The following is a 25,186-nucleotide window of genomic DNA, read 5'->3' as shown; positions in this document are numbered from 1 at the left end:
AAACTCAGATCCTACCTAAGTCAAAGGGTCTGATCACTGCTCCCAAGGCTCTGACAGAGATGGGGCCCTCATCCAGGCCCCCTGCCATTCATTTCCCCTCTCCACTTTGATTTCCAGTTTTTGTTCTCATCGCCATTTATTCTGAGGACTGATTGTACTATGAAGCAAATTCTGTGCTGAAGTTCAGATATCTACTAGTACTTCTCCTCCCTAGCCGCAAGCCAAGGAAAACCTGGGAAATTTTCATTCTCATAACCGAAGCATTTCTATGGAGTATTTTCTATGTACCAGACTCAGGATGGGACAGACACCAAAGGATTCTGTTCCATGAGCTCTTCAGGTACAGGTCTCTAGAAACCAGCCCATGCTGGAAGTGATCACAACACCAGGGGCCTGAGATGCCTGGGGACAAAAAAGCATTCAGAGCAGGTCAGAGAAACTACTTTTCAGACCTTCTAGATGTGTGCCGTGAGGTAAAATTATTTCCTATTAACATGTATCTGAAGTATATTTAACTCAAATAAAGGCTGTGGTCCCTCATTTTCAAATAAGAAAGTGAGCTTGGAGACGAAACTGGTCATGCTGCCCACAGGAATCAGGTTCCCATCTCAGTGTTAGAGCCCCTGCAGATGACTTTCTTCCAACCCAAGTTAAAACTCCACAGACCATCCAGCCTTTGAACATCCCAGTCTTCTAGACCACGGATATTGCCCATCCTCTGAGCTCTGTGAGCACAGATACCCAACAAATTTCCTCTTTAAACAGTGATCAAAGGGGGCACAGAGTCCAAAGCACACTCCCGGCACTACATGGCATCCATAACAGTCATTGAGAATAACCATATTTGGAAGACATGTGGGGGTTTTCTAGTCCAGGAAGACTCTATGCTGACAGTGGCTCATTGTTACAAAAGGTGAGGAGCAACAACTGGGTGCTTGTTTCCTGGGAAACCTTAACACCATTCCACAGACATAGCTCAGGATGGTCCCTCAGTACATAGGGCCCAATGGGCTCATCAGAGGAATCTTCTGTGCATCTCCAGACTAGAGGAAGTGAGTGTGGGTTAGAGTATAAATCTTGTGGACTGGGGGTAGGTGACAGGTGAGGCTGCTGAAGGACAAGCCCTGGGTCACCACTGAAGAGAAAAGAAGGTAACAGTGTTCACATTTCGATTGAGGTGTTGGAGGGGAGAAGTGAGACATGACTTCTGCCCCATTTTCCTCCTCCCAATTTGACTCAGTTGCAGGCCTGCCTTGGGTTAGAACATCAATATCCTTATCTGATGCTGTGTTGAAGCTCATATTTACTGTATCCAGCCCTTCTTGCAGAACATGACTGCCACCCTGGGAGCCCACAATATCCAGAAAGAGAAAAACATGCAGCAGATCATCCTTTTCAAGCCTTTCCTTACCCAGAGTTTAACAGAGCTTCAACTGTCAGTGACATCGTGTTACTGAAGATACCATCTTGCTTCCATTTGGGTGCACCTTCACAGGGTACTGGGGAGTCTTGGCTTATTGGAAGCTTTAGGCCACCCCCCTCCTCCATCAGACTGCTCTACTGGTCTCAGTGCAATAGAAGGGTACCGGGGGGCTTTCAGGACTAAAAAGAAATTACCTCCCTGAATCTGAGACCTGCTGACAGAGCAGGATTGGAACTACCTATCGCTCGCCTTCTCTGACTAGCTGAAACACCTTCTTCGACTAGCTCAGCTGAATGCCTCTGTGCAGACCATTGGCCTACTGCAGAGTCAGTACATGTTGAGACAAGAGCAGGAGTCCAGTATGACAGGTTGAGCAATAACGAGCAGTGCCTGGTTGTCAGCCACACTCCAGGAGGTAGACTGGAAGTGGAGGAGAAGCAGACATGCGAGTAAATCTTCTCACACTATGACAACACCACCAGGCTGTGTAAAAAAAAAAAAAAAAACCCTCTGCACACTAAAAATACAGGAATGATAAGGAGAGAAGCATCTGTCCTTCCTTGCTTTAAAAACCTAATGATTTTAAATCCCCATGGCCAGGAATTCATTGGCCATGAAGCCATGTTAGAGTACTACCTACCATGGTTGGGGGCATCCTGTTCTCAACCCATCATACACAGGAATGTCTCTCCAGCTCATCTCTTGTCCTTTCTCCATGGGAGAACAAAAGAAAAGTCTGGTAGTGGGTTGGACTGGAGACAGAACTCAACCTGGGCAGAGACTCAGAATGCTGAGGGATCCCAGAGGCATGAACTTTACCCGGCCCTGTCACTTGAAGCAAAAGCAAATGGTGACCCTTCAGCCCCTTCTTTCTCGAACACCTAGGCCCTGAGCAGGAAGATAAGGGAACCAGGAAGGAAAAAGAGCCAGAGGGTGGAAGCCAGAAGGGTCTGCCCTGAGACTCTTCCCTTCTGTGTCCACAGTGAGACTCTGGGGGACCCCTGGTGTGTAACAATGTGGCCCAGGGTTTTGTTAGCCGTGGATATGAGAATAAACCTCCTATGGTCTTCACAAGAATATTCAGCTTTGTACCCAGGATCCAAAGAATAATGAATACATCCTAGTGTGTCTAAGTGACTGGACCCTGGATCCTGTAGGAAGGCTTTATGTGAGGCACCGTCAGATTCTTAATACATATCATCTCGCAATGTGGAGGAGTTAACTTCCATGTCTTCCTGAACATATTCTCTGGTCCCCTTCTGTGCGTCGAGCAGGCTCTGATTGTACCTACTCTACTCTCTTCTGTGCTCCTTCTACTCAAAAACTCAGAAACTCCCCACACAAGTCAACAACTCACACATATGCACTGTCCCATTCTATCAGCATCTGTAAGGTCAGGTCCCTGTGTCTGACCTCATCGGGTGGTGGAGTGTCTCTCTCAGAAGAAAAATGCAACTTACTGCATGAGTCTCTCAATGATGACTTTTTCTCCTTCCTAAGCTCACCCCAGCCCACCACCACAGAAGAACTGGAGAAAAGCACCTGAGCCTCCAACCCACAAAATAGGGGCCTGGCTTAGTCCACACCAGGACAATGTCTCCATCAGGCTCCATCCCTGCCTCCGGCTGAGCAGAGCCTCTTCTCAGTGCTGCTGTTTCAGCTGAGCTCTGCCTACCAGTTCCTACCTGAGAGGGAGCTCAGGAAAACTAGGATAATGCCTGTCATAGCAAAAGTAGGAGGAATGTGACAGACAGGCAGGGTCCCCACACATGTAGACACACCTACCACCAGTGCTAGCCCAACTCCCCCTTTCTCATCCAGAGCAGCACACAGCACACCCCCACATAGAATCGAAGTCAAGCAGCCCCCACTCACTTAGCAGCTAGAGTCCCTCCGCCTGTCCTACTCGGTCACATTCGGATGATTGGTTTCTTGATTACGTCACATGTTTGGCTATCTGGTTATTAGGACCTATGTGCTTCAGATGTTACCTCTACGCAGCAGGGTTGGAGTTTGCACCTCCCGCCCTCAAGTGAACGTCCATCCACTACCTAAGAGACAGGCCTTGTGATACAGCAGTAAAACCACAAAGGAGATTTCCCCCAGGAACTATAGACTTGCTCTTTTTGTCTGAATCCCATGGTCCCTCTGAAGATATTTCCACCAGTCTGTCCACAGGTAGATACCCACATTGTGTATGATTAGGATTCAATGACCCCGGTGACTTTCTTTCTCTAGGGTGCAAAGGGGTCAAGCTTCTGGTATAGAAAACCCAAGGCTCACACCTGCCCATATATGACCTTTCAGGCATAAACAGAGGCTAACAGGGGGACAACTATGGTGCTGGCTACAGAAAAAAATATCTGCTTATCGTAGCTCAGTGTGGAGGAATGAAAAGCAACAGCCCACATCCTCCTATGCACATCCATAGGGCCGACTTGCCTGTAAAGGTCTGCATCTCAGGGGCTCCTTGTGCTCCTAGTTACCCAGGGCCTGCAGCCTCTTATGTAGGGTTTCTACCAGAGCAAGACTAGGCAGAAGTGAGAGCTGGACTTAACATAGGACTGTGGGATTCTGACCTGTCACCACAGTGCAGCCAAACAGCACTAAACTTGAGATCACAAGGGAGACATTGAAGTAATAGGATCAGAATGCAAACTGCCTTTTCACAGCCTAATCCCACAGACAAGGCAGTTCTAATCCACTCCAGCTGCCCCAAACAGCAGGAGTGCTGAGAAGTTGAGTATCTTGAAGATCTAGGAACCAGTCTCATCCACTTCACTGCATTCCAGCCCACACCTTTACCACTTGTTCACTCTGTACTCCCCAGGACAATGTGCTCTGTGCCCTTCCCTATTCAGAGAATATTAGAAGAAGAACTCTAGAATGAAATTGTTCCACACTGCAGACAGGTACAGATGGTCCAAAACCACCCAATATCTTTTCATCAGACAGAAGACACCAGCTTTTTGAGAGCTACCCCAAGACAAGACCAAAACAGATAAGAATAATAAAAGCATAGTATTATATAATTATCCACATGTACGAGTCCTTACATAAAATTTTTTAAGTACATGTTCACTTTAAATTTTATATTCTTCTGTATTATTTCATGATCTTTTATTTTATATGAAGGTCGTTACTTAAATAAAGTAACTTATTTAACAACAAGGGTAGGAGAAATTAACAGTGTATGTGAGAAGGATAACAATATTTTAAAACATTTTTGCTTTCCAATACAGCAATTCATTTTAGTGCTTTCAAAATCTTTATTAGATATTTGCATTATTATGAGAATGTTTTTCTCTTCATATAAAAAACTGTATATATACATATATTTTTTTGGCAACAATGACCCATTCATTGAGCAATCATTATTCGTCAGTTACTGTGTCAGGTGCTTTACAAACATTGTAGCAATGACTATTAGTTGCCTCCTTTTATAGGTTCTCCTCCCACCCTCTTTAGAAAGAATGTCCCCTGCAGGCTCAAACAAGATATCAAATCTTATTATTCAGCTAATGAATACATTCCTTACAACTATACGTGATTATTTTAGGCAGTAGCATCTGAGTATAAAAGATGTGAAAAACTTCCATATCACGTTTGCATAAGAAAATCTCTTGACTTCCTTCCCCCCCCCCTTTTTTTCCCATATGCTGAAATGAGAGCATGGTATTATAAGGGACAATGATCATGTAGGTGACAACAACAAAAGAGGAGACAAAGAAACAAGAATACAGGGAAGTTATGTCCCTAAATGATTTTGTAGAACAGAAGGCAGATCCACCCTCAATCACTTACCCATCTCTGGACTCCTAAGGTGATACAAAAATACATTTGAATCTTGTTTAAATCACTTTATTTTGGGGTGTCTTTGTTTTAATAGCTTGATCTCTATACTAGTTACTCAACAAAATGATGTGCAAATTTCTATTCCCATAAAAATTTTAAAAATCTGATACATGTGGCACCAGTTCAGAGCTTGAGAGACAGTATAGAAATCAATACTGCAGGCAAAATGACTGGAAATCCACAATATTCTATTGCAAAATATTTGGTTGAATTGTCATTGCGATAATCTGGAAGGCATACCACAAAGCCCACCGAGCCTACAGCTACAGGAGGAATGGAAGATGATTCAATAATTTGGGATCTCATAGGTTTAGAAAACTTACTCAAATCTAATGAGCAGGATATATTATTCTTTTTCATAGATTTTCTGTAAGGCCTCACATTAAGAATTTTTTTTTATTGTGTTTTAGGTGAAAGTTTACAACTCAAGTTATTTTCTCATACAAAAATTTATACACACATTGTTATGCGGCCCTAGTTGCTATCTCCGTAATGTGGCCATGTGTTCCTTCTTTCTACTCCGCATTTCCCATGTGCATTCAACCAGTTCCTAACACTTTCTGCCTTCTCATCTTGCCTCCAGACAGGAGATGCCCATTTAGTCTTGTGTACCTACTTGAACTAAGAGGCACACTCTTCACGAGTATCAATTTATGTTTTATAGTCCAGTCTATTCTCTGTCTGAAGTGTTGGCTTCGAGAATGGTTTTAGTTCTGGGTTAACAGAGAGTCTGGGGGCCGTGTTCTCTGGGGTTCCTCCAGTCTCAGACCGTTAAGGCTGGTCTTTTTACTAGAACTTGAATTCTGCACCGCCCTTTTCTCCTGCTCCATCACCTACTCTCTGTTGTGTTCCCTGTCAGGGCAGTCATTGGTGGTAGCAGGGCACCATCTAGTTCTGGTCTCAGGCTGATGGAGTCTCTGGTTTATGTGGCCCCTTCTGTCTCTTGGGCTAATATTTTCCTTGTGTCTTTGGGTTATCTCATTGTAGTTTTGATCTAGATTTTTCTAATGGCTAGTGATCATGAGCATTTCCTCATGTAATCCTTAGCTGCCTGAATGTCTTCTTTGCCCATTTTTTATTAAGGTTATTTGTCTTTTTGTGGTTGAAGTTCTGCAATATCTTGAAGATTTTAGAGATTAGACCCTGATCAGACATGCCATAGCCAAAATTTTTTCCCCAGTCTGTAGGTTGTCTTTTTACTCTATTGGTGAAATCTTTGAAGAACCTGAGTGTTGAATTTTTTGGAGTTCCCTGTTATCTATTTTCTCTTCTGGTGCTTGTATATGTTTAGTTATGTTTTGTACACTGTTTATGCCATGCATTAGGGCTCCTAGCATTGCCCCTAATTTTTCTTCCATGATCTTTATCGTTTTAGATTTTATATTTAGGTCTTTGACCCATTTTGTGTTAGTTTTTGTGCATGGTGTGAGGTATGGGTCTTGTTTCATTTTTTTGCAGATGGATATCCAGTTATGCCAGCACCATTTGTTAAAGAGACTGTGTTTTCCCCATTTAATTGATTTTGGGCTTTGTCAAATATTAGCTGCTCATAGTTGAAAGAATTTATGTCTGGATTCTCAATTCTGATACATCGGTTTATGTATCTGTTGTACCAGTACCAGGCTGTTTTGACTACCTTGGCAGTATAAGAGGTTCTAAAATCAGGTTGTATGAGGCCTCCCACTTCGTTCTTCTTCTTCAATAATGCTTTACATATCTGGGCTTCCTCCCTTTCCATACGAAGTTGGTGATTTTTTTCTCCACCTCATTAAAAAATGTCATTGGAATTTGGATCAGGATTGTCTTGTATCTGTAGATAGTTTTGGGTAGAATTGATATTTTCACAATGTTGGGTCTTCCTATCCATGAGAAAGGTATGTTTTTCGACTTATGTAGGTCTCTTTTGGTTTCCTGCAGTAGTGTCTTGTAGTTTTCTTTGTATAGGTGTTTTACGCCTCTGGTTAGATTTATTCCTACGTGCTTTATCTTTTGAGGGCTATTGTAAATGGTACTGACGTGGTAATTTCCTCTTGGAATTTCTCTTTGTTGATGTAGAGGAATCTGAACTGATTTTTGTATGTTTATCGTGTATTCTGATACTTTGCTGAACTCTTCTATTAGTTCCAGTAGTTTTCTTATAGATTCTTTGGGGTTTTCTGTGTATAAGATCATATCATCTGCTAATAGGGATACTTTTACGTCTTCCTTACCAATTTGGATGTCCTTTATTTCTTTTTCTAGCCTAATTGCTCTTGGCTAGGACCTCCAGCATGATGTCGAATAAAAGTGGTGATAACGGGCATCCTTGTCTGGTTCCCATTCTCTAGGAGAGTGCTTTCAGACTCTCTCCATTTAGGATGATGTTGGCTGTTGGCTGTGTATATATGCCTTTTATTATGTTCAGGAATTTCCCTTCTGTTCCTGTTTTGCTGACAGTTTCTATCATGAATGCGTGTTGAACTTTGTCAAATGCCTTTACTGCATCAATTGATAAGATCATGTGGTTCTTGTCTTTTATTTATGTGATGGATTACACTGATTGTTTTTCTAATGTTAAACCATCCCTGCATACCTGGTATGAATCCCACTTGGTCATGGTGTTTTTTTTGTTGTTTTTTGTGTTTTTTCTGATTTGTTGTTGAATTCTATTGGCTAGAATTTTGTGGAATTTTATCATGAGGGATACTGTCCTGTAATTTTCTTTTTTTATGGTGGCTTTACCTGGTTTTGGTATCAGGGTTATGCTGGCTTCATAGAATGAATTTGGGAGTATTCCCTCCTTTTCTGTGCTCTGAAATGCCTTTAGAAGTAGTGGTGTTAACTCTTCTCTGAAGATTCGGTACAATTCTCCAGTGAAGCCATCAGGGCGAGGGTCTTTTTTGTTGTTGTTTTTTTGGGAATTACTTAACTACTTTTTCAATCTCATCTTTTGTTATAGGTTTATTTAGTTGTTCTACCTCTGCTTGTGTAGTTTAGGTAGATAGAATTTTTCTAGAAATTTGTCCTTTTCCTCTGTGTTTTCAAACATGTTGGAGTAAAATTTTTCATAGTATTCTGTTATGATTCTTTTAGTTTCAGTTTGTTCTATTGTGATATCACTCCTCTCATTTCTTATTCAAGTTATTTGCTTCCTCTTCTGTTTTTCTTTTGTTCATTTGGCCAGTGGATTATCAAATTGTTGATCTTTTAAAAGAACGAGCTTTTGATCTTGTTTACTCTTTCAATTGTTTTTCTATCCTCTATTTCACTTTTTTCTGCTCTAATTTTTATTATTTCCTTTCTTCTGGTGCCCAAGGGCTTCTTTTCCTGCTCTATTTCTGCTTTCAATTGCAGGGTTGATGTTTTGATTTTCGCCCTTTCTTCTTTTTGGATGTGTGAATTTATTGCTATAAATTGACCTCTGAGTGCTGCTTTTGCTATGGCCCAAAGGTTCTGGCAGGATGTGTATTCATTCTCATTTGATTCTGTGAATTTCTTTATTCTGTCCTTAATATCTTCTATAGCTGGTAGTTGTTTTTTTTTTTTTTTTTTTCCTGCTTTTTCTGTTATTGATTTCTACTTTTACAGCTTTATGCTTAGAAAAGATACTTTGTAATCTTTTGATGCTTTGGATTCTGTTAAGGCTTGCTTTATGGCCTAATATGTAGTCTATTCTGAAGAATGTTCATGTGCGTTGGAAAAGAAAGTATACTTGGATGTTGTTGGGTGGACTGTTCTCTATATGTCTATGAGATCAAGTTGCTTGATTGTGGCATTTAGATCTTCCATGTCTTTATTTAGCCTCTTTCTGGATGTTCTGCCCTTCACCAAAGTGGTGTGTTTTAGTCTCCTGCTATTATTGTGAAGCTGTCCATTTCTCTTTTCAATGCTGTTAGAGTTTGTTTCATGTATTTTGGAATGCTGTCATTGGGTGCATAAATATTTATTATGGCCGTGTCCTCCTGGTGTATTGACCCTTTAATCACTATGCAGTGTCCTTCCTTATCCTTCAAGGTGGATTTTACTTTAAAGTCTATTTTGTCAGAGATTAATATTGCCACTCCTGTTTTTTTTGTTGTTGTTGTTTGCATGATATAATTTTATGCTTTGAGTTTTAGTTTGTGTCTTTAAGTCTCAGCTGTGTCTCTTGTAGGCATCATACAGACGGATCGTGTTTTTTTGTTTGTTTGTTTTTTATCTATTATGCCACTCTCTATTTGTGTATTTACATTCAGTGTAGTTATTGATAGGTCTGAGTTTAGTGCTGTCATTTTGATGTATTTTTGTGTGTGTTTGTGTGTGTTGTTCACAGTTTCTTTGTTCCACTTAATTTTCTGTGCTTTTTTTTTTCTTTTGCATTTAAGTTCATGAGGGATATAGGTCTGTAAGTTTCTTTTTGGTGTCTTTACCTGGTTTTGGTGTCAGGGATATGTTGGCTTCATAGAATGAGTTTGAGAGTATTCCATCCTTTTCTATGCTCTGAAAGACCTTTAGTAGTAGTAGCGTTATCTCATCTCTGAAAGTTTGGTAGAACTCTCCAGGGAAGCTGTCAGGGCCAGGGCTCTTCTTTTGTTGGGAGTTTTTTAATTACCTTTTCAATCTCTTCTTTTGTTATAGGTTTATTTAGTTGTTCTACCTCTGTTTGTGTTAGTTTAGGTAGGTAGTGTGTTTCTAGGAATTCATCCATTTCTTCTAGTTTTTCAAATTTGTTTGAGTATAGCTTTTCATAGCAATCTGATATGATTGTTTTAATTTCAGTTGGGTCTACGGAGATACTGCCCATCTCATTTCTTATTTGGGTTGTTTGCTTCCTCTTCTCTTTTTCTTTTTCAGTTTGACCAATGGTTTATCAAATTTGTTAATATTTTCAAAGAACCAGCTTTTGGTCTTGTTAACTCTTTCAATTGATTTTCTGTTCTCTATTTCTTTTAATTCTGCTCTAACTTTTATTATTTGCTTTCTTCTGGTGCCTGAGGGTTTCTTTTGTTTCTCTCTTTCTATTTGTTCTGGTTGTAGGAATAATTCTTTGATTTTGGCCCTTTCTTTTTTTTTTTTTTTGGATGTGTGCATTTATTGATATAAATTAACCTCTGAGCACTGCTTTAGCTCTACCCCAAAGGTTCTGATAGGAAGTGTTTTCATTTTCACTGGATTCTATGAATTACTTTATCCCATCCTCTTCTATATACCAGTTGTTTTTGAGCAGAATGCTGTTCAGTTTCCAAGTGTTTGATTTCTTTTCCCTGCTTTTTCTGTTATTGATTTCTACTTTTATGGCTTTATGGTCAGAGAAGGTGCTTTGTAATATTTCAATGTTTTGGATTCTGCTAAGCCTTGCTTTATGACCTAATATGTAGTCTATTATAGAGAAAGTTCCATGTGCACTGGAAAAGAAAGTATACTTGGCTGCCATTGGGTGGAGTGTTCTGCACATGTCTATGAGGTCGTGTTGGTTGATTGTGGCATTTAGCTCTTCTGTGTCTTTATTGACATTCCTTCTGGATGTTCTGTCCTTCACCGAAAGTGGTGTGTTGAAGTCTCCTACTATAATTGTGGAGCTGTCTATCTCACTATTCAATGCTGTTAGAGTTGTTTTATGTATCTTACAGCCCAGTCATTGGATGCATAAATATTTAATATGGTTATATCCTCCTGGTATATTATCCCTTTAATCATTACATAGTGTCCTTCCTTATCCTTTGTGGTGGATTTTGCTTTTAAAGTCTATTTTATCAGAAATTAATGTTGCCACTTTTGCTCTTTTTTGCTTGTTGTTTGCCTGAGGGGTGCCATTTCCTGCCAACTCAGGTCTGGCACTCCATGCTGCTTCTGAACTATCTCTTTCTCTCCCTGCTGCTTAGTCTGATTTCCTAACTTTGCCTTTGATGTTCAGGGCTCCTAGCTTGTCGTATATATAATCATTTCACTTGTTTTTTGGAGTCTTTGTTGTAAGAGGGACCACCGGAAGTGTCTGACTACTCTGCCGTCTTGGCCCCACCGCCTTGATCTTACTATATGTATTTATTGTATGTTTGCTTGCTGGGTCATAGTTTTTTGTTTTGTTTTGGTATGCCCAAATAGGCTGGACATGTGAGCTACTTTGATTATTGGCATCTTTGAAGTTCTCACATTCTGTACAAGGTAGTTAGAGCTGCTACTAGGTGTGTGAGCCCAGGAGTCCATTCATTTTTCTTGTGTGGATTCAGCTCAGGAACCTGGTCTTCAGTCACCAGGTGTGTGGTGCAGGCTCTCTCCTACAGTCCTAGATGAGCAGGGCTACATAGGGCTGACTGGAACAAGCACAGGTATTGGCTGCAGTAGGAGGTTATGTGCTGAGCAAGGTAGGGGGCTGAAAGCTGCCCCCCGAGTCTTAGGTGGAAGGTGCTTCCCTGTCTCCTAGAGCAAGTAAGTGGGTGAGTTTTGCAGCCAGACTTTGGGCACCCAATACTGTTGGCTGTAAGGACTGGAGGCACCACTTATTCTTGGACCCCTGTCATGGGTGGCTAAGTGGGATGGGTGAAGCCACCAGTCCTCAGGTCCCTGATGTGGGTGGATGAGGACTCTGCTTAATGGGCAGGACAGCATCAAATGTCATGAATCTGCCACTCCACCTCAGCTGTTGCAGTTGAAAATAGGCTTCAGGAATACACCATGTTGTACTATGCTAATGAGGGCCTAAGCTATTGAATGGGCCCACATGGGTCTAGGTAGGGGTTAAAGGCATTCAAAGTTTGTGGACTCCTTATGCCTGTGCCTAGGCAAAAGGGCAGTGCCTGCCCTGAGTTCTGGTTTAGGGGGCATGGCAATTTTTAAAGCCAAGCGACTGGGTTGGGCCTTATCACTTTCAAGCTCCCAGCTTAGAGGAGCTGGAGGTTTCTTTTTTGTTTGTTTTGTTTTATTTGTTCCCTCCCCAAAGCCAGGACACTGAATTGGATGTAACGGTTCCCACTTCCATCCTAGGGGACACAACAACTGTTGAACACTGCCAGACTGGCACCAGAGCAGAGTAGGGAGGGGGCAGGGGAGGAGAAGAGAGACACTGTTACAGAAGTCCCAAAGGGGAAAGGGTTATTCCATTCCTGAGTGTCAGGTTAGATGCTTGCACTTAACGTTCTCAGATCCAGTTCTGATTTCCTCTGGCTCCACGGACTTGTACAAATTCTCCCAATGTTGCAAGATGTGTCCTTAGCACTACTGCTTGCCTTAGCCCCCATCTGCCAAAGGATTCAGCTTGCAGGGTACTGGCTAGGTCAGGTCTGGCACTTCTTTGCTGCTTCTGAACTGTCTCTCCCTCCCCCTGCCACTCAGTCTGACTCCTCAACTTTGTATTTGATGTTCAGGGCTCCTAGATTATCATATATAATAAATCTGCTTGTTTTTTCAGGTGTTTGTTGTAAGAGGAACTGCAGGAAGTGTCTGACTATTCTACTGTCTTGGCCCTACCTCCTTCAAGTTCAAAACTATATATTTTTACAGACATCAGTCTTTTAAAACTAATTCTAAATACCATAGGGTTAATTGGGCATACATATATAAATAACATCTTTTTCACATCTTCTGATACAATAAAATATCTTGATTCTTTCATTTTCCACTAACACTTTGCTGAAACTCCTGCCACTTCTGAGTATCTTTCACTTCCTCTAGATAGTACCAAAATGGAATATACACAAACATAATTATCACTTTGATTAAGGGTCTGTTTTAATCAAGCCTTCATTACACTGACTTATGGTATCTACAAGCTAAATTTCCTTTCAGCAAAATCATCTCAACATGAAACACTTAGGATTTTACCTATTAGCAACATTGGTTTTTTTTTTTTTTTTTTTTTAACTTATGGGAGATAGGTTTCCGCAAATATGCCCTTCCTCTTGGTGTCTACAGGACTGCTTTGGCGGACCAGCTGTTTGTCGTCAGTACCTCTGCATTTGCAAATTCATCACACAAATTCTCCTCATTTATTATATCCAATGTGTCTATACGCTCCAACGAACATTGGATGCCATCACAAGTTAAACTTCTCTATCTCAGCGAAAATGGCTTTAAAGCACAGGAATAACTTGAAATTTATTACAAAGAAATTATTATTTTTTTTTAATTAATAGATAAATAAGAAAGACCTGTTAAACTTGGCTTTGGTGATAAGGTTTTGAGGCCTAAAGCAGTCTTATCTTTGATGTATGAGTCTTTTTTTTCTCTGTATGAAATCTTGTTGCCATCTACACATGCCATAAAACAACTGCCTTGCCATTGGTTCCTCCTTTGCTATGTTCCTAATAGCCTATTCAAAGATCATTAAATAGCTTGCAGAGACAACATACAAATTTCTTTTTCACTGTAACCCTTTTCTTCATTCTCATCCTCAATGGACATGAGAATATTCTTTAATTCAAACATTTTACAAAGATTTTTTATGGCAGGCCAACACCTTAACATTTTTACTATGACCAGAAACAATGGTAGTCATCTTATAGGCTTCCTATTTCTATACATCAGAAATGTCAGTAAGTGCTTCTGCACATTTGGAGGAAACTGAAAAGTGACCAAAAGTTCCCATTATGAAAGCTTTGATATCACAGTAAGAAATCACACCCATTTTTAGCCATATTGAATACAAGATATACATGATATCAAACAAGTAAGATCTTTAAAATTTTCTTAGGTAACAAATTTATATGCAGAATGGAATTTGCCAAAGTGCATTTGTAACATTGGACAAATATGGAGACAAGTAAATAAAGACTGTTTTCATTTAGACAAGACAGCAAGAGTCATATGTTTTATGCTTCTGCAGTCTTCTTAAAGATTTTATAGAAATGAAAAATACATTTTAAAATCACAGACCACCCTAGAGGATGAGTGTTCAAGCCCCCAACGCCATGTCATTAAATCCAACCTGTCCATCTGTTTTAAACCTTAGACATAGGTACATTTTTCCCCCCTTAGAATAAAACATCACTGGCTTCAGAAAGCAAAAATGTGAATCCACATGAGTTACTGGTTGAATTGCGTTGCCAAAAAGATATGTCACCGTTCTAAATAAGGCCTTTGCAAATGATATTAGTTGAGTTAAGATGAGGTCATATAGGAGTAGGTGTGGGGGTTCTGATTCTATATGACTAGTGTCATTGTAAAAGAGGGAAAGATATATAGAGACAGAGGGAAGACCACCAAGTGAAGATGTATGTACAAGCCAAGGAAAACAAGTATTGCTGGCTGTCACCAGTAACTAGGAGAGAGGCATGGAACATATTTTCTCTCAGAGTCCTCAGAAGGAATCAATAGAGCTGACACCCTGATTTAGCACTTCAAGCCTCCAGAAAAATAAAGCAATAAATTTTTGTTCTTATATACCACCCAATTTGTGCTTTTTTTTTTTTTTTTTTTTTTTTTTGTGCTATCTAGTTAACAAAAACTGCAGGAAACTAATACAGTTTTTGGTACTGAAAGTGGGGTGCTGCAGCAAAATGCCTAAAATGTGGAAGTGGTTTTATAATTCACTGATGGGTAGAGGATGGAAAAGTTTTGAGGCACATGCTAATGAAAGCCTTGAAGACTTGAAGAGACTGTTGATAGAATTATGGATGTCAAAGTCAATTCTTGTGAAGCCTCACAGAGAGAAGGAAAGAGAGCTGTGGAGAAATTTCCTATTATTGTGAAGAGAATGTTGCTAGAAATGTGAATGTTAAATAGGCTTCTGGTGAGGCCTTACAAGAAAATCATGACCCTGTTATTGGACATTGTAGGTAAGGCTATCCTTGCTTTACACTGACAAAAAAAATTTAACTGTTCTCGTTGTTAGGTGCCATCGAGTCGATTCTGACTCATGGTAACAGTATGTACAAGAGAATAAAACAATGCCTGGTCCTGCACCATCTTCACAATTCTTGTTATACTTAAGCTCATTGTTGCAGCCACCATGTCAATCCATCTTGTTTGGGGTCTTCCTCTTTTTTTACTGACACTCTACCAAGCATGATGTCCTTCTCCAGGGATCGATCCCTCCTAATAACATGTCCAAAGTATGTGAGATGTTCTAAGGATCCATCCTTGCTTCTAAGGAGCATTCTGTTCATACTTTTTCCAAGACAAATTTGTTCATTTTTTTGGCACTCCAGGGCATATTCAACATTCTTCTCCAACATCACAATTCAAAGGTGTCAATTCTTCTGTCTTTCTTATTCAATGTTAAGAGTGTTCTTCCTTTTTCATTGTCTAACTCCAGGTCTTTGCACATGTCATTATACTTTGTCTCCCTTTGAAATCTTCTGTTCAGCTCTTTTACGTCATCATTTCTTTTGTTTGCATTAGCTACTTGACATTCAAGAGCAAGATGTAAGAGTCTCTTCTCACATCTGTTTTGGTCTTTTCTTTCTTTCCTGTCTTTTTAATATCCTCTTGCCTTCTTCGTGTATAATGTCCTTGATGTCATTCCACAACTGGTCTAGTCTTCAGTAATTAGTGTTCAATTCATCAAATCTATTCTTGAGATGGTCTCTAAACTCAGGTGGGATATGCTCAAGATCGTACTTCAGCTCTTCTGGACTTGATCTAATTTTCTTCAGTTTGAACTTGAACCTGCATATGAGCAATTGTGCTCTGTTCCACGGTCAGTCCCTGGCCTTGTTCTGACTCATGATATTGAGCTTTTCTGTTCTCTTTCCACAGATGTAGTCGATTTGATTCCTCTGTATTCCATCTGGTGAGGTTCACCTGTACTGTCACCATTTATGTTGGTGAAAAAATGTATTTGCAATGAAGATGTCATTGGTCTTCCAAAATTCGTCATGAGATCGCTGGCACTGTTTCTACCACCAAGGCTGTATTTTCCAACTACTGATCCTTTTTCTTCGTTTCCAACTTTCACATTCCAAACACTGGTAATTATCAGTGTCTCCTGATTGTATGTTGAATCAATTTCAGACTGCAGAAATTGGTAAAAATCTTCAATTTCTTCATCTTTTGCCTTAGTGGTTGGTTCATAAGTTTGAATAATAGTCATATTAGCTGGTCTTCCTTATAAGTGTATGGATATTATCCTATCAGTGACAGCACTGTACTTCAGTATAGATCTTGAAATGTTCCTTTTGAACGATGAATGCAGCACCACCCCTCTTCAAGTTGTCATTCCCTGCATAGTAGATCATGTGATTGTCCAATTCAAAATGGCCAATACCAGTTCATGTCGTTAAGGTCAAGTCTAAGGAGGCAGCTCTTCCCCAGTTGTCTTTTGAGTGTCTTCCAGCTTGAGGGGCTCATCTTTCAGCCCTATATCATCTTCTGGCTGTTATTCATAAGGTTTTCACTGGCTAATTATTTTCAGAATTAGACCACCGGGTCCTTCTTCCTAGTCTATCTTAGTCTGAAAGCTCAGCTGAAACCTGTCTGCCATGGTGACCCGGCTGGTGTTTGAATACCAGTCACGTAGCTTCCAGCATCACAAAAACACACAAGCCCCTGAAGTACCACACACCCCCCAGACACACGCAGCCATCTTGGCTGTATTGTGTTAGAATTTTTTGTGGGAAGTAAAAAATTGTAAGTGTTGAGCTTGGATATTTAGCTCAGAGACTTCTAAGAAAATGTTAAATATCAGACCTGGTTTTTCCTTGCTGCTTATGATACAATGCAAAAGGAAAGAGATATACTGAGAAATGAACTGTGTAAAAAGGAATCAAAACTTGAATATATGGAAAATTCTTTCAAAATCCTTAATTGTGTGTATGTGAACCTTTATAAATCACGGGGCAGTAGTCCAATTAGAACAAAAGATTACCGCAGATCCTAGGCCAACATGGCACCATACACAGAAGCACCACACCATCCCTCCATAACAAAGACTTGAAAAACTAAGTAAAACAGAAACAAACATCATCCCTGGAACCCGAAGTGTCAAATGGAGAGATAAAGATTTCAGCCAAGCACCAAATAGAATAAGAAACTGGCAGAGAACAGAGAAATACATGCAGAGGTCCCCTATCAGCTAACACAGCACAGATTCACCATCTTGGACTCCTGTCAGAGATCAGCAGACGGGAAGCACAGGAAAGCAGCTTCACAGAGCTCCCAGCAGGAGACAGAGCACCTGGTAAGCAGTGATACACTCTTTCCCATGCCCCATTCTCTCCACTCTGCTCACCTCCATGCTTCCTGGCTCGCAGTGGTGCTTGGCCAGCCAAAAAGTGCAGCACCCATGCCATGTGGATTCTTCTCATCCACATCAGAGATCAGCAGACAGGGAGTACAGGAAAGCAGCTTCACAAAGTTCCCAGCAAAAGACAGAGTACCCAGTAACCAGCAATATATGCTTTACTAACCCCCACCCTTCTTCCACACCCTGACCTCCTCTGCTTCCCACCAGCTGCAGTCTCTTCACCCAAAGGCAACTGCTTCAGCCCTGGGCTGCTTGGTTCACTCTTCCCACACTGTCCGGCTTCCTGAGTGCCCTTTGTTCCTGATGTTGCTTTTTCCATTTCTTTTGGTTTGTTCCATGCCTCTCACCACCTCCCCCTCCTTTCTCTTGAACACTTGCTCAGTGTGCCATCTTTGCTTTCCCTTGAAAGGCTGTGAAGCACCACTTCACTGAGGAAACATGCCCCTGGCCCATGACACGACGACAGTGGGATCCCCAAGGCTTTTTTTTCTTTCTTTTTTTTTTTTTGCTTTGCTTTGTTTTGCTTTGTTCTGTTTTGTTTATTTGTTCTTTTTCTTTTTGTGGTTTCAGAGTCCCTTCTAACATGGCTGCACTGCACAGCTTAGGAGCCACTCTCCCAATATGCACAGCAGTGTAGGTGGGATCCCTGGGGACATCTATTTATTTTCTTTTTTTTCTTTACTGGCTTTCTTCATTTCTCAGTTTTTGTCTTTCTATGCTTACCTTCTTTTCCTGCCTCCTGAATACCTGGCCCTTTGTGACATCTATAACCCCTCTAGCCAGGTCATACTGTGCAGCCTGTAAGCCACTTCCCCGATCTTGCAGCTGCACCGGTGGGTCCCCTAGGGGCTTTTCTTTCTTTCTTTTTTGCTTCCAAATTTTTGTGTAGTTGTTTTTTCTTTTTCCCTTTTCTTTTTTTTTTTTTTTTACTTTTTATTTTTCTCCATTTCTTGGTTTCTCATTTCTCCACTCCAAAGGCAAGCACTCTTAGCACACTTTTTTGGTTGTTGTTTTGGATCCTGCTTCTCTCTCCTCTTTCCCATACCCATATGAGCTCCACACATCACAAGCTCCCACCTCCTTCCTGCCTACCTCCACCTTGAACTGAACATCACTCCCCAAAGTAGCACAGACACAGCCTACCAGAACCTGCTCAGCACTGATTCCCAGCCCACCCTGTTGGCCCTAGTACATGGCAAAAACAACCCATCCCTGCCCCTCCCCTTCAGCTGGACCTGCCCTGCTACACTATAGCTGAGCAACTGTCCTTGACCCTTGGACAAGTAGGTGAAAAGTATTATGACTCCAGACAAGTAAACTACAAAGAATGCACAGCCCACCTGCTCAGACATAACCAAATAAAACAAAACAGCAGGACAAAAAAAAAAAGATCTCCAATCAGTAGACAAAGAAAATAACCACTGAATGTCCCAAGGACAGCAGATAATTTCAAAACATATTTAAAAAACAGCACAGGATGGTTCCAGTAGGCTCCAAAATAAAACACCAGATGACTTTCCAGTAGAAGAAAAGGCACTAGAACTACCTGATAGGCAATTTGAATCCCTAATATTCAGAGCTATTTAAGAGTTGAAGTAAAAAGCAGACAAAAATGAAGAAAAAATAGACAAATTCATGGAAAATAAGACAAAAATGTGATAATTCAGGAAATAATGTTGTTGTTATTATTAGGTGCTGTTGAGTCAGTTCTGACTCATAGCGACCCCATGCACAACAGAGCAAAACACTGCCCTGTCCTGAGCCATCTTTACAATCCTTGTTATGCTTGAGCTCACTGTTGCAGCCACTGTGTCAATCCACCTCATTGAGGGTCTTACTCTCTTCCACTGACCCTGTACTTTGCCAAGTGTGATGCCCTTCTGCAGGGACTGATCCCTCCTGGCAACAGGTCCAAAGTAAGAAAGACGCAGTCTCACCATCCTTGCTTCTAAGGAGCATTCTGGTTGTACTTCTTCTTAGACAGGAATAAAGTGCCCAAATGAATTCACTACTAAAAACCATACAAAAACAACAATTAAGAATCGAAAAGATAGGTAACAAGATTTCAGAAATGGACAGAGTCATAGAAAGGCTGAGGAGTAGGTTTGAAATGATGCAAGACAGGATCAGCAATATTGAAGACAAACACTCAGATACAACTCTGAGGAAAACTCAGAAAAAAAATGAAGAAACCCTGAGCATTATGTGGGATACAATCAAAAGCAAAAATTTGTAAGTGATCGGAGTCCCAGAACAGGGGGAGAAAACAGAAAATACAGAAAGGATAATGGAAGAATTGCTGACAGAAAACTTCCCCAATACCATGAAAGATGCAAAGCTGACCATCCAAGAAGCTCAACAAACCCCATATAGGATAGACTTCAAAAGAAAATTACCAACGCATGTTATAATCATGCTCACTAAAACCAGAGACAAAGAAAAAAATCCTGAGAGCAGCTCGAGAAAAACAAAAAGTCACATACAGAGGAAAAACAATAAGACTAAGCTATGATTATTCAGCAGGAACCATGCATGCAAGAAGGCAACGGGATGACATATACAAATCCTTGAAAGAAAAAAATTGCCAACCAAGAATAATATATCCTGCAAAACTATCATTCAAATATGATGGTGAAATTAGGACATTTCTGCATAAACAGAAATTGAGGGAATATGTAAAACCAAACCAAATTTACAAGAATTATTAAAGGGAGTCCTTTGATCTGAGAACAAACAACATCAGACTGCAGCCTGAACCTAGGACATACGATTGTACCAGCCAGACGCCAACCTAGGAAATGAACTCTCAAGGAATACCCAAAATCAAAAGAATTACAACGGGAAATCAGACAGGTTAATCTGTAAATGACAACACCGTAAGAAAAATAAGAGGGAATGAACGGTGTAGACATTCAACTTTGTAATGGAGAGGAAGGCAGGGCAATACCAAGTAATAACATACTGTTTCAAACCTAGGAAGATAAGAGTAAATTTCAAGGTAACCACAAAGAAAATTAACAAACCTACTTATCAAAATAACGAAGAAAAACATAAAGTCTCAATAAAAACAAAATCTACAAAAGAAAATGAAAAAGAAATCTACAAACAAAAGGAACTCACCGCAGGAGAGTAAGAGGAACAAAGAAGATGTCAGCATCACAACAAAAAAAGCACTACAAAATGACAGCAATAAATTCACGCCTATCAATAATTACAATGAATGTAAATGGCCTAAATGCAGCCATAAAGAGACAGACAGCAACAGAATGGATAAAAGAACAGGATCCATCAATATGCTGTCTACAAGAGACACACCTTAGAAACAAAGATGAAAATTTATTAAAAATCAAAGATAGAAAAAATATATCAACAAAATAGCTTCCAAAAAATTGCAGGAGTGGCAGTACTAGTCTCAGATAAAATAGACTTTAAAGCAAAATCTGCCATAAAAGACAAAGAAAGGCACTATATAATGATTAAAGGGTCAATCCATCATGAAGGGAAACCCTGGTGGTGTAGTGGTTAAGTGCTATGCCTGCTAACCAAGAGGTCAGCAGTTCGAATCTGCCAGGCGCTCCTTGGAAACTCAGGCAGTTCTACTCTGTTCTATAGGGTCGCTATGAGTCAGAATCGACTTGATGGCAGTGGGGTTTTGGCCATCATGAAGACTTAACTATAATAAACATCTATGCAAAAAATGACAGGGCTCCTAAATACATAAAATAACCTCTAACAGCACTGAAAAGAGAAATGGACAGTTGCACAACAATAGTAGGAGACTTCAACACACCACTCTCGATAATGGACAGAACATCTAGGGAGAAACTTAACAAAGATACAGAAGAACTAAAGGGCACAATCAGCCAGCTTGACCTCATAGACATGTATAGAACACTCCACCCAAGAGCTGCAGAGTACACGTTCTTTTCCAATACACATGGAACATTCTCCGGAATAGACCACATCTTACACCACAGAGCAACCCTCAAAAAAATCCAAAACATTGAGATAAGACAAAGTACCTTCTCTGACCATAATGCCATCTAAGTAGAAATTAACAACAGGAAGAGCAAGGAAAAAAAATCGATTACATGGAAACTGAATAAAGCCCTGCTTAAAACCCACTGGGTAATAGGAGAATTCAGAGATGGAATCAAAAAATTCCTAGAATCAAATGAGATTGAAAAAACATCATACCAAAACCTTTGAGACATAGCAAAGGCAGTGCTCAGAAGTCAATTTATAGCAATAGATGCACACATTGGAAAAAGAAGAAAGGGACAAAACCAAAACATTAGCTACACAACTTGAACAAATAGAAAGAGAACAGCAAAAGAAGCCCACAGCCACCAGAGGAAATGAAATAACAAAAATCAGAGCAGAAATAAATGAAATAGAGAATAGAAAAACAATAGAATCAACAAAACCAAAAGTTGGTTCTTGGGAATGATCAACAAAATTGATAAACCACTGGCCAAACTGACAAAAGAAAAACACAAAAGGACACAAATAACCCAAATTAGAAATTAAATAGGGGACATTACGATAGACCCAACTTAAATAAAAAGATCATAACAGAGTATTATGAAAAACTATACTCCAACAGAGTTTAAAACCTAGAGGAAATGGGCCCATTTCTAGCAACACATTACCTGCCCAAACTAACACAAAATGATATTGAAAATCTGAACAGACCCACAGCAAGAGAAGAGATTGAAAAGGTAATAAAAAAAACTCCCAACAAAAAAAAATCTCTGGCTCAGATGGCTTCACTGGAGACATCTAGCAAACATTCAGAGAGGAGCTTATGCCCGTACTACTCAAACTATTTCAGAACATAGAAAATGAAGCGATACTTCCGAATTCATTCTATGAAGCCAGCATAACCCTGACACCAAAACCAGGTAAAGACGCCACAAAAAAAAAAAAGATTACAGACCAGTATCTCTCATGAATATAGATGCAAAAGTTCTCAACAAAATTCTAGCCAATAGAATTCAGCATCATATAAAAAAATAACACGCCACCATCAAGTAGGATTCATACCAGGTATGCAAGGTTGGTTCGATATTAGAAAATCAATCAACGTAATCCACCACATAAATAAATTGAGAGAAAAGAATCACATGATCATCTTAAACAACAGAGAAAAGGCATTCGACAAAGTCCAGCATCAATTCCTGATAAAAACTCTCAATAAAATACATATAGAAGGGAAATCCGTCAACGTAACAAAGGGCATCTATGCAAAACCAGTGGCCAATACCATTCTTAACAGAGAAAGGCTGAAAACATTCCCCTTGAGAACAGGAACAAGACAAGGACTCCCTTTATCACCACTCCTATTTAACATAGTGCTGGAAGTACTAGCTGGAAGTACTAAGAGCAAAAAGGCAAGAAAAAGGAATAAAGGGCATCCAAATTGGTAATGAAGATGTTAAACTGTCCCTATTTGCAGATGATATGGTACTATACACACAAAACCCAAAAGACTCCACAAGAAAACTACTGGAACAAATAGAAAGATTTAGCAGTGTAGCAGGATACAAGATAAACATTCAAAAATCATTTGGATTCCTATAAACCAATAAAGAGAACCACGAAAAGGAAATCATGAAAACAATACCATTTATAATAGCCCCTAAAAAAAAAAATACTTAGGAATAAATCTAACTAGGGATGTGTCATGGATTGAATTGTGTCCCCCCAAAAATATATGTCAACTTGGTTAGGCAATGATTCCCAGTATTCTGTGGTTTTCCTCCATTTTCTGATTGTAATTTTATGTTGAGAGCATTAGGGTGGGATTGTAACACTACCTTTACTCAGGTCACCTCCCTGACCCAAGGTAAAGGGAGTTTCCCCAGGGTGTGGCCTGCACTGCCTTTTGTCTCTCAAGAGATAAAAGGAAAGGGAAGCAAGCAGAGATTTGAGGACCTCATACCACCAAGAAAGCAGCACCAGGAGCAGAGCATGTCCTTTGGGCCCAGGGTCCATGCACCTGAGAAGCTCTTCGGCCATGGAAAGATTGAGGGCAAAGGCCTTCTTCCAGAGCCAACAGAGACAGAAAGCTTTCCCCTGGAGCCGACGCCCTGAATTTGGACTTGTAACCTACTATACTGTGAGGAAATAAATTTCTCTTTGTTAAAGCCATCCACTTGTGGTATTTCTGTTATGGCAGCACTAGATGGCTAAGATAGGATGTAAAGGACCTATACAAAGAAAACTACAGAACACTACTGCAAGAAACCAAAAGAGATCTACATAAATGGACAAACATTCCATGGTCATGGATAGGTAGGCTCAACATTGTGAAAATGACAATTCTATCCTAAGTGACTTACAAATACAATGCAATCCCAATCCAAATACCAACAATATTCTTTGAAAAGATGGAAAAAATTATTATTAACTTTATATGGAAAGGGAAGAAGCCCTGGAGAAGTAAAGCACTATTAAAGAAGAATAAAGTAGGAGGACTCGCAGTACCTGACCTCAGAACCTACTATACAGCTATGGTAGCCAAAACACCCTGATATTGGTGCAAAGACAGACACATTGACCAATGGAACAGAATTGGGAACCCAGATGTAAATCTATTCACCTATGGTCACCTGGTCTTTGACAAGGGCCGAACCTCCATTAAATGGGGAAAAGACAGCCTTTTTAACAAATGGTGCTAGCAAAACTGGATGTCCATCTGCAAAAAAATGAAACAGGACCCATGCCTCACACCATATACAAAAACTAATTCAAAATGGATCAAAGACCTAAATATAAAGGTAAAAACTATGAACTTCATAGAACAAAAAAAATAGGATCAACATTACCCATTGCCATCAATTCCTACTCATAGCAGCCCTACAAGACAGAGTAGAACTGCCCCATAGAGTTTCCGAGGCACGCCTGGTGGTTTCGAACTGCCGACATTTTGGTTAGCAGCAGTAGCATTTAACCACTATGCCACCTTAGAGGCCCTAATACATGGCATTAGCAGGATACAAACCACAACCAACAACATGCCAACCTCAAAAGATAAGCTAGATAACTGGGATCTTCTAAAAATTAAACAGTTATGCTCATCAAAAGACTTCACTGAAAGAGTAAAAAGAGAACCAACATACTGGGAAAAAATTTTGGCTATTACAAATAAGACAAAGTTCTAATCTCTCAAATCTACAAGAAAATCCAACACCTCTACAACAAAAAGACAAATAATCGAATTAAAAAATGGGTAAAAGAAATAAACAGACACTTCACCAAAGAAGACATTCAAGCAGCTAACAGACACATGAGAAAATGCTTGCGATCACTAGCCGTTACAGAAATGTAAAATCAAAACCATAATGAGATACCATCTCACCCCAGCATTACTGGCACAAATCAAAAAAACAGGAAATAACAAATGTTGGAGAGGCTGCAGGGATATTGGAAGTCTTCTTATGCACTGATGGTGGGAATGCAAAATGATACAACCATTTTGGAAAACGATCTGGCGCTTCCTTAGAAAGCTAGAAATAGAAATACCATATGATCCAGCAATCCCACTCCTAGGAATATATCCTAGAGAGATAAGAGCTGCCACACGAATAGACATATGCACACCCATGTACTGCAGCACTGTTCACAGCAGACAAAAAGATGGAAACAACCTAGGTGCCCATCAACAGATGAATGGATAAACAAATTGTGGTACATACAACAATGCAGTATTATGCAATGATAAAGAACAACGATGAATCTGTGAAACATCTCATAACATGGATGAATCT

Source organism: Elephas maximus, chromosome 10 (assembly GCF_024166365.1).
Source record: "Elephas maximus indicus isolate mEleMax1 chromosome 10, mEleMax1 primary haplotype, whole genome shotgun sequence".
Lineage (NCBI taxonomy): Eukaryota > Metazoa > Chordata > Mammalia > Proboscidea > Elephantidae > Elephas > Elephas maximus.
Note: the sequence above shows the minus strand (reverse complement) of the source record.